The 14,094-nt window shown below is 57.2% G+C and overlaps 1 protein-coding gene across 3 annotated transcripts in view; it reads left to right on the top strand.

Annotated features, from left to right (window-relative positions):
• Positions 1-14,094, top strand: part of RBFOX3 (RNA binding fox-1 homolog 3) — a 413,554-nt gene that overhangs the window by 219,239 nt on the left and 180,221 nt on the right. For all 3 annotated transcript variants that reach the window (XM_032429503.1, XM_032429501.1, XM_032429502.1), the window contains exon 3: positions 8,663-8,778. The gene's annotated coding sequence lies outside the window, so the exon portion shown is untranslated. The remainder of the gene's footprint in view (positions 1-8,662; positions 8,779-14,094) is intronic.

Below are 14,094 nucleotides of genomic sequence, written 5' to 3'. Positions count from 1 at the left end.
CGGGGTCCGGAGGAGGCAGGGGTTTGTGGTGTGGCCCTCCCTAAAACCTGCTGCAGTAGCAAGAGAGTGTCCTGGCTTTTTGTTTGCTTTCTTTCCCTGACATTGAGGAGTTGGCATTTCACACCAGGAGGACACAGAGTGGGGCCTCCAAGGTCACTGGACCTTTGCAGAGGGGAATTCGGGGTCCATCTGTGCCCCGGGCCCAGTGCCTCCTTTGAGTGCAGTACGATTTCAAACCCACCTGGGTTTTCAGCCCATTTGAATCTGGAAAACAAAGGCCATCATTCAAATCAGTAAGCAGAGTTTTATGACACGTGGCTATTGGCCGTGGACGCTGCTGGCCGGTGGGGGTTCCCTCCCCTGGGACCCCAGGGTATCTGGACATGGCCTCCCCCAGCTGCACCACCAGGTACATTTCAGAGCCACTGTTCTGGAAGGGGAGAACGCACCCGATTCTCTGAAGGTGTGGAGAAGTGGCTTCCCAGGAGCCTGAAGAGTACGTTTTCTGCTTACCTGTTCGTGACGGCTGGAGCTGGACTGTGGTCCGGAGAATGGGCGGGTCCTCAGAGCCTCTTCTGCTGCACGCAGTAGCGATCCCGCCCCAAGGTTTTAGAGGGAGAGACCCACACCCACGGGAACGGGCGGGCGGAGGTCGCAGCTGCGAGGCACGATATTTTTTATGTGCAAGGGTCTATTGGCAGCTCCATGCAGGGCAGCAAGCAGCTGTCCTCCAAACCCACCGACGGCAGGATGTGGGGAATGAACTCATGGCCCGTCGTGAAGGATTTGGGATAGATCAGAGGAAGGACTCTTCCTGGCAGCAAGGGTGGTTAAATATGGGAAAGGTTTGCCAAGAGAGGCAGGGCGTGGACAGCTCCTTGCTGGGAAGTGTTTAAAAATAGCACGAGTTCTCGTAACCGAGGACAAAGAGGGTCCCGCCTGAAGGCAGGAGAATGGACTGGACAAGCATCAGAAGTCTGTTCTTCAAGCGGGAAGATCTGGGTGCTGCTGGGCACCCGAGGCACACAGGGCCCTGCCTGGGGCCGGGGTGCTGACCCCGGTGATGGCTGGGCTTCCAGCAGCGCCCTCGTCCTGCCAGGTGCCGGACGAGGGGCTGGAGTCAGCACCGGGAGGGATGGGTGCGGGAGGGAATCCCCGGCACGCCCTCCAGCAGCCGCACTTGCAGTGGTCAGGAAGGAGGCCCACCACAGCCTTCAGGACGCTGACCGCGTCTCAGGGGCCACTGGCCACCTGGATGGCCCAGCATCACAGGACGCCCCCCGCCAGCCCAGGCTGCTCTCGGAAGGGACCCTCTCAGTCCCTCAGCGAGCAAATCTTCAGCGTTGTGCCCAGAAACTGGGCAGAGGGGTCCAGGGCAATCACCGCTCAGCTGGGCTGGCCTGGGTTTGGCGGGGGCGGGGGGTGGACTGGTCCATCTCTTCCACCAGGGAGAGCCCTCTCCTGCACTTCTTCCTCACCCCGACTGGTTCTCCTCTTCCCTTCTGCGGAGGGCTGCTGGGCCCCGGGGCTCCCTCCTCTTTTGGGTGACACAGTGTGATTTCTTTCCCTTCCTGGCTCCAATATGTCAAAACTTCGCGGCAGAAAAGAAACACAAGGAAAACAATCTGGGAAGTAGGTCACCTAAAAACAACAACCTGACTATAATTGAATCAGCCCCTTACAGTGGGCTGTCTCCAGAAGAGCCAAAATCCAGCAGCAGCTCCCATCCCCCCGCCCCCCCCATGTCCTCCCCCCCACCACGCCTTCCCTCCTTACATGGGAAGTTTCAAAATGCAACTCTTGGCACAAATTTCTCCAGTAAAACCCCATCAGGCAGATAATGAAAACATCACGACGTTCACGGGCAGACTGCATCACCAAGAACACGGGGAGGTGGAGGTGAGGTTATGGCGATAAGCGGGCATTCACTGTTGTTTGCTTAGTGGACCTCCCCATCTCATTTATCGTCTGTACTTTTGCTTCTGGATTCTGACAGTTGACGGGTGCTGTCCTCTGTTGGAGTTTTGGGTGACCCCCATGAGCCTCCTCCCCTCCCCTTGGCTTTCTCAATCCCAGGCGGTGTCTGCATGGCCACTGGGTCAGCACTGACAGCTGGGTCACCCTGATCCTCACTAGCCATCCTAGCAGGGGCTCCGGCTGACCGCGCTTGGGAGGTCCTGTCTACTCACAAACTTTGCCAACAGCCAGCAAGAGGTCCACAGGATGAAGGCTGACCAGTGAATGGTGTGCTGGAGGTTGTCCTTTCTGTGAGACTGTTTGGAAAAGAGGAGGGAAAAATGACATTTCTAGAAATGACACAGCAGTAAGTGTAACTTCCATCCATGGAACAATCACGAAACCAACCACTAAAGACACAGAGTTTAGTGTCTGGTGTGACAACAGTCCCGCCACGTAAAGGGCAGATCCGGTCTCCTTCCCCGCCAAGAGGGTGGCCCACGTAGATGAGATGTGTCACCCTGGGACTTGCCTTGGCCTCCTCAAAGATTGTGATTTTTTTCCTTAAGATTGCAATTCTAATGTAGCAAGTGTCTAAACTGCCTACTGTCTGAGTAGTAGCTCAGTACCCCTCAATGAGGGGTAGTCAAAGGCCAGGGACACCTGGCCAATTTTCAGACAGTCTCTGGTCTACCTTTTTGGCCCCAAAAGGCACAAATACTGTCCCCTTCTAGGTGTCCAGGAGGGAAAAGGCCTGTTTTCAAGAACACCCTGCCACACACACCACCTTGCTTTCCATGCTTGCTCAGCACATGATCATCAGCAGAGCACTGCGGGGTGGACCCGAACCGCCAGCCCTGTGAACGGAAGCCCAACGCACTCACGCACACTCCCAGCTGAGCCCCGACCAGAGGCCTTCATCCCCTGACTCCACAGCATCTTGTTCCAAAGTTGGCGTGGACCTGGGCCCGGGCCTCAGACACTGTCCGCTGTCTTGACTACAGAATCAAGACGAACTTCCTTATGGCCATTTCGTTGGGAAATAAACATCTAAGATGTGATGCATTGGGTCTGGTTTGGTGGAAAGAGTGCGGACTTTGGAACAGGAAAGACCCGGGTCTACCTTTCAGCCAGGCGGTGTGCTGACCATGCGGACTTTGACAGGCAACCGGGAGCCCCGATCTCTCTGTCTGCGTGATGGGGACCGCAGTGGGAGAGATGGGGAGCTGGAGGGTCTCAAGGAGGGAGTGAGGGGAAGCGCCAGGCCTCCAGTCAGGCTTCCCAAAGTGTCGGCTCCTTTCTTTTCTTTGAAGGATGTGTGTGTGTGCCTGTGTGTGTATGTGTGTGGGTGTGTGTGTTTGTGTGTTTATGCTGAGCAATTGGACAGCTAGGGTTGCCAAGTAAAAATATAGGATGCCTGGTTAAATTCTAATTCCAGATAAACCATGAATAATCGGCAGTAGAAGTCCATCCAGGGATGGATAATATTGCATGATACATACTTACACTAAAAAACATAAAACATCTTTTGCTGTTTATCTGAAATTTCAAATTCAACCGAGCATCCGGTGGTTCTCTTTGCTGAATCTGGCAAGCCTAGCTGGGAGAGGGTTTGTTATTTCAGTTGTAAAGTTCTATTGATGGAAGCAGGTGTGCAGGGATGGCGGCCATGGTGGCTTTGGGGGTGGGGGCTGTGTGAGGAAGAGCCCCCAGGCTGGGAGGTCCAGGCCTCCGAGCCCTGCCTCGCTGCATTCCCTCTGGCCCCGTGCCTTCTTTCCCTTTCCCTTGCATCGGGCAGAACTGTGAGTGGGGGCCCGTCCTGGCTGGGAGCAAAGGAAGCAGCTACAGCCTTGGCCCAGTGGAGCTGCCCATTACTGGGGCTGAGTCTACACAGAGCTACATAGCCCTGGCGAGGGCCTGCTTACGGGGCTCCACCTGGGCGCTGGGCCGTGTTCTCTCGAAACCTCATCCATTTGTTTCACGGGCGACATTCGATCTTCCCGAAACAGGACCCAGCAGACAACTGTGAACCCGCACACAGCCATGTCCTCGGGGAGCCCTGTGCACCTTCTCAGCCCCAGCACCCCTGCTTCTGTCCCAGCCCCCTGATCCTCCAGCACTGCTAACCACCCCCCCCCGCCCCGTCCTCTCAGCACCGTCCCCAGCCCGCTCCAGCGTGTCCTTGGCGAACTCTACCCCGGTCCTCCCAGCCCACTCAGTGGGTGCTGTGGGCCCCGGCAGCGGCAGGGGCACGCACGTCTGCAAAGGGAAATAGAAAATGAAATCGCTTTCCTCCCCCAACGACCTCCCAGCTCTACCAGCAGACCCATCCCTTGCAGAGTGCATTGTTTTCAATCCAATCTCGTTTTTATTGAAGTTTCCTCCAGGGTTAGCTCAGGAGACGTCTCCCCCTAGCCTCTTCCGAGTGGCCTTATTTACCAGAATCCCCTCGTCGTGGCATTTAACGTCCCCATTAACATTTCGTGCATCTCGCTCATTGCGTGCATGGGCCCTCAGAGACCTCCGGGGTGGCGGGCACACGGCAGCCCGCAGAAACGCCAGGCTTATTTTAATTGGTTTGAAACTGTCGCTGTCGACCACAGAGGGGTCCCTTTCCTTGACTAATGACCTGGAATTTGATCATGCGGCTTTTATTAGCTTGTAACATGGAACGTGTAACCGTGTGAGATCAAAGCCAAAGCCAGGCACACATCTGCCCTCCGCGGCACTCTGGCTGGGCGCACATCTGCCCTCCGCGGCACGCTCGAGAAGGTGCGCCAGCCACGCAGGACCCACGTATAGGAGAAAGTGCCACCCTGCAGATGGCGGAGGGTGGCTCTGGGGGGAAATCGCCTTGAATTTCTGGCCACGCAGGGTCCTGTCTCTAGCACCCCCGGAGACCCCCCCAGGAGGCACCAAGAGTCAGCTGCTGTGGCAGAACCACAGTCCCATCAGCTGGGGGAAGCGAGCGGTGGGCTGATGCCTTGTCTGCTTGAAGATGTTTGCTTGCCAGGGGCAGGGAAAGCCGTCTCTGCTCCCAGAACTTCCTGGCATCTGACTCGGTGTGGGGAAGCTTTGCTCAGAAGATCACTGCCCGGGGCCCCAGGGCACTGTGCCTTTCCCTTGCATTTCGTCGTGCAGAGGAGCGTGAGAGCCCCTCAGTTCAGGGAAGCGCCGGTGGTCTAGCGTCTAGAATGTTCCAGTGCATGGTTCCCACCCCACGCCCCGGCCCTCGTCTGGAATGCAAACAAGACCTCCCGTCTGCTCAGGCTGGTTGTTTGTAAGGAAAACCTCCGTGGGCAGTTGAAGAAACAATTCTAGACTAGTTCGTGGCCCTTTCAATGGAGAGAGGGTGTCAGGGGACGGTCTGGTTCCTTCCAGATGGTGCTGCTGCCCATGCACCTGTCCTGCCCTCTGGGCTGCCGGAAGTCTGCGAGAGCGGAGTGTGTAAGGACTGGGCTGCAGGCTGCGTGCCACTCCTGTGTTGTCAGGGTCTCCTGCTCCCTCGAGGGGCTCACAGCCCAACCACAGTCACCTCAAAGAAAATTTGGAGAATTTTTGGCAAAATGTAATAAATATCTCTGTTCCTCCACCTGCAATTAAATGGTTAACATATAGCTATGTTGCATTGTCTTTTTCAAAAAGAAAGGAAGTGGGGCAGACAGGTCAGGGCCCCTCTGACCGCTCCCAGCCTCACCCCTGCCCCCCGACACACACTCATGGATCCGACGTCTGCTACTTTGGTCCCTTGAAAAAGCATTTATACACACATGACCATGAGTAGTAACCAGATCGTTTTAAAGTGCACATATGTGACATCTTTCTGGAAGCTGCTTTATTCATCCAGCGTTGAGTGTCCGTGGCTCCTTCCCACTAACGTGTGTTTGCGATCCGTTCCCTTTCTCTGCTGTGTGGAAACCTGCCGTAGGACTCGGCCACTTCGTCTTCATCCGCCCTTTCCTTGATGGATCCTTGGTTGTTGGCAAAGCGTCAATAATGCAGAGAATGCCGCCGAGCGGGTCTTGGAGCCTGTCTCCTCGTACCTGGGAGACGTGTGTACACCTGGCCCTGAGTGGCTGGGTCTCAGAAGGTTCCAGATCCTGGCCCCGGCTCTCTGACGTGTCTGGACCTACCTGTGCTGCTGCTGTCCTCACTGGCCAGAGATTGCCACTTCGTCCGTGTGTGTCCACACGTGTCCACGAGGGCACGGAAGGGTGGCAGCCGGCCACATCTGATTCCCCAGCTCCTGTGTGTCTTTCGTCCGTGTGCAGGCTGGACTCTCCTGCTCGGGAAAGTAGTCTGTACCTCGGAAAGATTTAGGGCAAGAAGGGAAACCCGTGTAACCCGTGTACTTGTGAGAAAGAAAGAAGGGGGTGGGGGAGGGAGGGAGGAAGAAAACCATTCACCAGTGTTTGGACTTTCTTGTTGGGCCCCCACTGCGTGGACCCCACTTCACAAGTGATCCTGATCCACAGGCTCCGCGGTGGAAGGCTGAGCAGTCGTGCCTGGGGCATGATCCCTTGCTGCCCTCTGAGGCTCCGTGGCTGTCTGGGCCCTCCGCCTGTCCTGGCAGGACTAGGGGTCCGGAAGCAATGTGGGGGCCCCTCACCTCTGGCAACTGGCAGTGAGGCTGGTGGTACTCACATTTGGCCATGGGGTAGCCCCTGGAGGTGGAAGAACGGGCAGGGGCGCCCCCTGGTCTGGGGGCATCTGCTGGGCTCAAGACCTGGGCTCCGGTCCCCTCTCTGGCACTTTGCTGAACCAGCCCCTGGGGCGAGAACACCCACCTTACCCCCTCGAGGATCCTGCCGCAGTGGGCTCCGGAGGGTTTCCTGGGGCTGTAGCCATGAAAGAGCTCACGTCGCAGATGGGGAAACCGAGTCACCCAGTGGCTCACCGCACAAGGGCAAGGACAGAGTGGCAGTCACAAGCTACCCTGTGCCGGGTGCCCTGGGCTCAGATCCCACGTGTGCCAGTGCGGAGTTGTTTGCCTCCAGGGTCACTGGAAGGAGGTTCCGGGAGCCTTTATTGTCCTAAGCCCCCTGCCTGTCCCTCCTGCTTCCCGGTCCTCCCCAAGCGAGGCTGGAGTAGGAGCAGAGCACACCCACCCGCGCCCGTGCTCCTACTCGGGCTCGAGGAGAACCAGCAGTGGCAACAACTCCATTTTTTAAGCCAATAAAATCTCAAGTTCATGAGCTGAGGGTTTCTGGCCTGAGCCTGGTGAGCTACTTGGGATGGGCGGCATGTCCCCATCCTGGGAAGTGTCCTGTCACCCGAGAGCCAGCTGCCATCGCCCCTGCCCTCCGGGGGGCGGTCCACCCCTGCCCGCCGCGGCCTGTCCCTGGCAGAGGTGCTCAGGCCGAGCCTTTTGGTGTCTTCGTCACCCAGCCTGGACTCAGGATGCTGCTCACTCCGCCTTGTTCTCTGTATCTCTGAGCATCTCCAGTCCCCCTTCTTAAAGATCTGCTTGGTTCCTGTCTCCCCTGCACCACTCTCCCGCACTCCTTCTTTGTCTCTGGGACTTTTCCCGGGGTGCCTAATTCCTGGGGGCTGCCTCGGCTTCAGGGACGTGGCCCCACCTCACTGCACAAACAGAACCCTGTGAATCGATTCTGAAAACGATCAGTCACAGTACGGTAGCGCTGCTAACTGTGGCATTTTGCTTTGCGGTTATTGATATGTCATCGGGACTGAGAAGCCAGTTGGGGGGTGGGCGCGGGGCGGGGCACAGAGGACGGGGCGTGGAGACAACTGTCCCGCAAATGTCGGGGAGTGCCGCTCTGGCTGCAGGGGTGGATCTGAGGCTCGAGAGGAAGCTGGTGCCGGGCTGGGACTCAGGGCCAGTGCATCCCAGGGCTCGTGACCCCATAGTCCTTGCTCCCCAGAGATGGCCGGCCCCTCGCTGCCTTCCGTGCCATCGAAGGGCCCAGCTTCTCCAGAAGTGCAATCCAGAGAGGCCCCAGTGGTGCTGAATCAGCCATGGTTCTCCAGAGAGACGAACCAGTAGGAGCTAGCTGGCTATCTACCGATCCACCTATCTATACCTATAGCTACCTACAGAGAGATACAGAGAGATAGATAGATGATGGGTGATAGATGGATGGATGGGTGATGGATGGATGGATGGATAGGTAAAGAGAAGAGATTTGTTTTAAGGAATTGGCTGGCTCAGGTTTTGATGAGCGAGGTTAAACATAGATAAACTCTGCCAGGTCTGTGGGGGCTGCGGGTCCTAGTCAGCCCCACACGCCCAGACTCTGGCCCAGTGCTGGGGAACCCAGACGGGTAATGGGGGTGATGCTGGTGACCTGTCCCCAGCAAGGCTCTGTTGACTACAGAGGAGCGCTGGGGCCGGTGCTGGGGACAGGTGACACGGGCCATCCTGCCGTTGCTCTGTTCGTTGCCAGCCAGACCCCATGGGCCATGCCCCCCCCCCCCCAGGTCCTGGGGCCTGGACTGATACTGTGCGTCTCACCACAGGACAGCGGCGAGTGGCTGGGAGCCTCGAGGTGCGAGCAGGGATGCTTCGTTACAACTTCTCCCAGCCCGATGCTTCCTCGGCTGCATCGTTCAAAAGATGCTGTTCCCATGACGCTCTGTCCTGTGATATTTTTAATCAAGAGCGCGGGAGAGCGTGCGTCTGATGCACTCCAGATGTTCAGAGATTGAAAATGGTTTTGTTCTCGTGTTTTCTTTCCCAATGCAGTATTAAGTCAGAACGGCCAGAGGAAGATCCTGCCAGACTTTCCCTTGAGCTGGTCTGCAGGCCCCTGCAGCCGGGAGCCTGTCCCAGGAGCCGTCCGTCCGTCCGTCGGCAAACAGGTGCGTGCCCCTTCACATCGCACTTTCTGCTCCCCCGGAGCCGGTTTGTGGGCTGGGGCTTCTCGGGGTGGGGGGGCGCTCGGGGGCCAGGGGGTGGGCCGGGGGCTGGGGTGGTTCCTGGCTCTGGGTGGCAGTATCCGCAAGGTGGTGTCGCTGCGTCAGCTGGGGGAACTGTGGTGGGTAGAGAGGAGGGTCCCCGTCCGTGTTTTTCACCTGCTCTTACTCAGTCTCATCACTAAAATGCAAATCAGTGAGTGTATAATAATTAATAGACTGATCAGCTGGCAAGGGAGGTAAGTAGATAAATAATTTTAATCATCCTTGGGTTGCCCATAAATTCCCTCACTGCCTTTTTATTAAACTCTGTGTTTACAGGAGTCATTCATATTGCGTGCCATTTTGCAAATCCCTTCCTTGGCGTCTCCCGCCAGGTCTGACCTGGAGTGGAGGCTTCACATGACAGCCAGGTCTCTTCCCAGCAGGGCCCGGCTCTGGTACAGGTTTCCAGAAGCTCTGCCCAAGGAGTAGAGGTGGGGGGCAACAGGGCAGATGGTGCTCAGCTCCCCAAGGCCCACCCTCTGCTCCCCAACATGGCCCAAGTCTATATTTAGACCGACTCAGAAACCTTTGTTATGCTTGGCACCTGTGCTGTAGGTATGAGCTCATTCTCCTCCCCGGGGATGGCCTCTGCCTATTAATAGCCTTGGCTGAGGCTTCCTCGTGGCTCCGAATGCCAAGAGAGAAAGTGGGTTAATAAATATAAAAGAAAACTCCCGTAAGAGGGCCTGGGGCCAAACTCTCTCCCAGACTCTCCAAGAGTGGTGGCTGATGGGTCCCAGAGGGGCGCAGGGTTCCCTCCACCCCATCCTGTCCTCCTCCACCCAGAGGTCCAGTGCCTGGCCGGCAGGTTTGAGGACCAGTGTCAGAGAAGTCTCCAGGCTTCCCGGGAGCTGGATGGTGGAGGCGCAGGTGGGAAAAGCTGCCATCTAGGTGGGGCAGAGGACGGGGTTCAGGTGTGGCCTCAGAGCATCCAGTGGCTGAAGGAGACGGGGAGGCATCCTTGGCTCTCCTGCCCCACCCCCTTCCCACCTGCACCATCTCTCCATTGGTTTTTCCTGGCGACCTTGGGCACCTGTAGGATGGAAAAGAAGTGGGGGAGGTGGCCCTTGGGATGGTCGCTAAACAGGATGCCTCTCTTCTCACCTTTTGCCCCACTCCCAGAGTCTGCAGTAAGGATAGCTTCCCTGAGTTAGAATCCCCTACACAAAGAGAGTAGCATCCCAGGGAACAGAGCAGGGAGGGGACAGGGAAGCTCCCTGAGGACAGGTGTGCCCAGGGTGCCCACTGCACGAGGCAGCACCTGGCATTCTCCATAGCCGTGCGGGCTGCGCCTGGGCTGGTGGGTTTGCAGCTAGCCCTACAGAGAGCCCTCGGGCCAGGGAATGGTTCTGTCTCTGTCTTGTTTATTCTCAGCCTGGTGCTGTGCGGGCTCACTCCTAGAATTTGTGCTCCTTAGGGTGGGAGTGGCGCAGGAAGGCCCCTGCCACCCTGCTCCTGGTGGCCAAGGTGAGCCTCCTCCTGGGGACATGGCCGCCGCAGAAAGTTCTCTGCAGAGCGTCCAGCCCCCGTTGGGTAAAATCTCTCCGAGTGAAATGAAGTCAGACCGTGGGTGTTGCTGGGTTTACGCAGTGTGCCTGTCCCTGGCTGCTCTCATGGGACAGCTGACGAGGGCAGAGTCTAGGCGGCCTCCTGCTGCCTCCTGGGCTGGACACAGGTGTCCACAACAGGCCGCCTGGATGGTCCGCTGGGCTCACGCCCCCTGGTCGTGTGTCCTCGGAGGGCAGCTGTTTGCCCGGGGCAGAGAGGGCAATCAGGCTGAACAGGTGGAAAGGCCTTTTTAAGTTCCACTCGGTGGAATTCAAGTCTGAACGATGGCCCAGTGGAGGCTCCCTGCCCTTTCAGGAGTTTATTTAGTGACGAGCTGCATGCCAGCCCCGCTGTTTCCTGGACCCACTGGCTGAGTGGGAGGAAGCCCGGCCAGGGAAGAGGCAGAAAGAGCTGATGGGGCAGCTTTTCCAAACGCTGCGTCCCTCTGCTCAGGTCAGGGCAGGCTGGAGGGGCGGCCAGCAAGCCTGCTTTAATTACGGTCTGTCCCGGGCGGGCAGACAAGGGGACAGGACGGGGAGCACAGGGAACCCGAGAGCAAGGCCCGTCGGCACAGCTCCGCGTCTCGCTTTTCTGGTCGTTCGGTGGACATTTTTAGGGCTTCTTACCTGTTTCTGTTTGGGGGAATGGGGGTCAGGTGCAAAGAAAAAATAATGAATGAAAGGCAGGAGCAAACCGATGGTCACCCAGTGACAGACCCCACAGCAGGGCCCCTGGTGCTCTGGGGCCGCTGGTCCTCGAGAGGAGCCTGGTGGGGAGGGGGTGCTTCCCCTCTCTCTGTCAAGAGGCCTGTAGCTCCTTGGGGTGTTCACACGACCGCTGAGCTTGAGCCTCACCGCCCCCCCGCCCATGAGGCCGCGCGGCCAGGAAAGGAGGGGCCGCCACCGGCGTGCACACCTTCTGGGTCTCCTGACCCTTGCTCCGTGCGCGCAGCACAGAAGTGCTCCCGAGGGCGCAGCGGGCCTGGCTGTGGGCTGTCGCGCCCGACGGGCCTCCACGGGCCAGGGGTTGTGCAGCCCAGAGAGTGGGGCCTCCAGGCAGGGTCCCCCAGGCCCGGGAAGCTGAGTGAGGGCGTCATCACTGGGGCCTGCCTGTGTCCTTGGCTTGGAGTCCACTCTGGAGGCCTTTGTGTGCGTGCCCGCACGTGCGTGAGATGGGGAGGGCTGGCTCCGGGCTGGCGAGGACTTCCTGTCTTAAAAATCCCTTCCTAACCCGAAATGTGAGGAAAGCAGGAGGAAGGTGCCACTGTGGCCCAGCTGCCGTCACAGTAGGAACTCATACTGTGTCACGTGGTGTCACACTCATGGGGCGCCATGGGACGTCCAAGCTGGGGGGGTTGGGGGCCGTCTTGACCAGCTCCTTCCTTTTTTGGCTGAGAAGGGGACTGGGCTTGTCCCAGGGCTCACAGCCAGTGGTGGAGGCTGCTGCGTCCCACTGAGGACCTTTGCGGGCTGGCCCCACCGGTTCTGCTGTCACTGGACTGAAGGTGACACTTCAAGGATCAGTGGTCTCCTGTGCCTGGTCCACCTGTCGGCCGGACAGGTGTGCTCCTTTGCTGTGTCTGCCTCGCCTTCCTAAACTGAGCCCCCCAGGCGCCATCGGGTGGGGGAGTGAGTGATGATTGATTAGAAACACCCGAGTGCTGCCTCCTGCTGGCCTCGCCCTGGCCCTGACCCCTGACCCCCCGGCGAGCCCTGCCCAATCGGCACTGGCTGAGAGCAAGGGCCACGTCGTGGTCAGGCTGGCCCCTGGCTCCCTAAGCCCGGAGTGTCCACGCAGTGAGGGCGTAACCTGTCAAGAGAAAGGGCGTGAGGGGGGAGCCAAGTGCAAGAACTTAGTTCTCCGGCAGACACGGGTGGGTGGGGCACAGCCCTGCCCGAGAACAGGACTCGGGACCTCAGGGCGAGCTCAGTGCTGCAGCCGAGAGCCACCCGCGCCTCCAGGGAATCTCGGAGCTGGAATCAGGAGGGCGGCCCTTTGGTTTGTCTTCCTCCCCTGGGGCTGGAAGGGCCTACAGGCCTTCCCTAGGATCATTGCTTTTCTTTTTAAAATTAAAACGAACTTTTCATTAGTACACCAACAATAGATTTGTAGAAAGTACAGACAAGAAAATGGTACCTTCAGGAGCGCGCGTGCAGCCGGATTTCCACCTGGTGTTTAACGACCGAGCATTCCTTCATTGCGTAGAGGTATCATAATTCACTACCCCTCAGGTGTGCTTCCAAGGACCAGGACAGGCATTAGCCTGTGACCCTATTTCCAAAACTCTCTGCCACATTTCAAGAAACCAGAAGATTAATTTCCCAAATAGGAATTAGGAGATGATTATTCACACTACAGAGGAATCTGCAAACATACCCTCCAAAGAGCTTCTTTGATAAATGGGCTCCTCCGGGGCATTCAGACATGCTCAGATGTAGGAGATCCCAATTCATATCCAAATGCGTGGATTTGGTTGCTTCCCGCTGCCTTGCCTTCCTTCCTTCCCGGGTGCCCGCACCAGCACGTGCACGCCCACACCCAGGCGCGCTCCCACACACAGGCGTGTGCACGGCACACAACATTTGGAAGCTTTTCCCCGTGGTCGGCTGAAAGGCGATGATAATTTCCTTCATCATGAATCACATCTATTTATTAGGTGGCCTGCTCCCAGCAGCCATTACTGGGGAATACACCATCATTTCTCTCTAAAGGATAAAGGGAAGTCACCATTGGCGGCAAGGTGAGGGAGGTCAGTGACCCCGGGCCATGCAACTTATAATTTAATGAGACGGATAAATCTCAGAAGAGACTTAGGGGACTCTTAATAAAGCCAGATCCGAAAACCCTAAATCCCAGCCTGCAAGTCGGCGTCCACGGGCTCGGCACTGGGGGGGTGCATGGTGTCACCGTCCGTGACGCAGGGCTGTAAGCTCCCCTCAGAGCATCTTTGCCCTGACGAGTCATCTCCACCCAGGGCCCAGCCACGGGGACGGTGCCCACAGGCAAGGCTTTTGTGTGCGTTCATACAACCTGATACCCAACAATCCGCAAATGTTTCCAGTGTATTTGTATTCAGTTTCAGACCACTTGGATGGTATTTGCAGTTTTGGTCAATCATATATATAAAATATATACATATAATGTATATATTTTTAGAATAATTTATTGAGTTAAAATTCATATAACATAAAATTAACCCTTTAAAGCAAACAATTCAGTGGCATTTGGCACCCTCGCTATGCGGTACGACCACCTCCTCTGTCTAGTTCCCGAACAGTTCCATCGCCCCTGAGTAACACCCCTCACTCAGGCGTGTGTTTATTAATATTCACTTACTTTGCTTTAAAAGGTGCCCTGCGTACCAGCAGCCCAGCCCCTCCGTCCCCTCAAAACAAGCGCTTGAGGGAGCAGGGCAAGTTTGACAGTGTATGGGGTCTGGGATCCGACATCATTCACTCCTCCCAGTGCATATGCATGGGGGGGTTCCTGATGGAACCGGGAGCACCCAGTGTGCACCCTGGCTCTGTCTCTTATTAGTCAGTGATCTCAGGCGGTGACTTAACCTCTACACCTCATGTCTGTAAACTGGGATAAGAACATTCTTCTTGATGGGCCGTCAGCAGGAGGGAGGAAGTATCCATTGTACGTGAAGGGGCTGGGACGGTGCCT

This window comes from Phoca vitulina, unplaced genomic scaffold, assembly GCF_004348235.1.
Source record: "Phoca vitulina isolate PV1807 unplaced genomic scaffold, GSC_HSeal_1.0 scaffold41, whole genome shotgun sequence".
NCBI classification, from domain to species: Eukaryota; Metazoa; Chordata; class Mammalia; order Carnivora; family Phocidae; genus Phoca; species Phoca vitulina.
The sequence above is the reverse complement of the archived record's forward strand: the minus strand, read 5'-3'. Positions and strand labels throughout refer to the sequence as shown.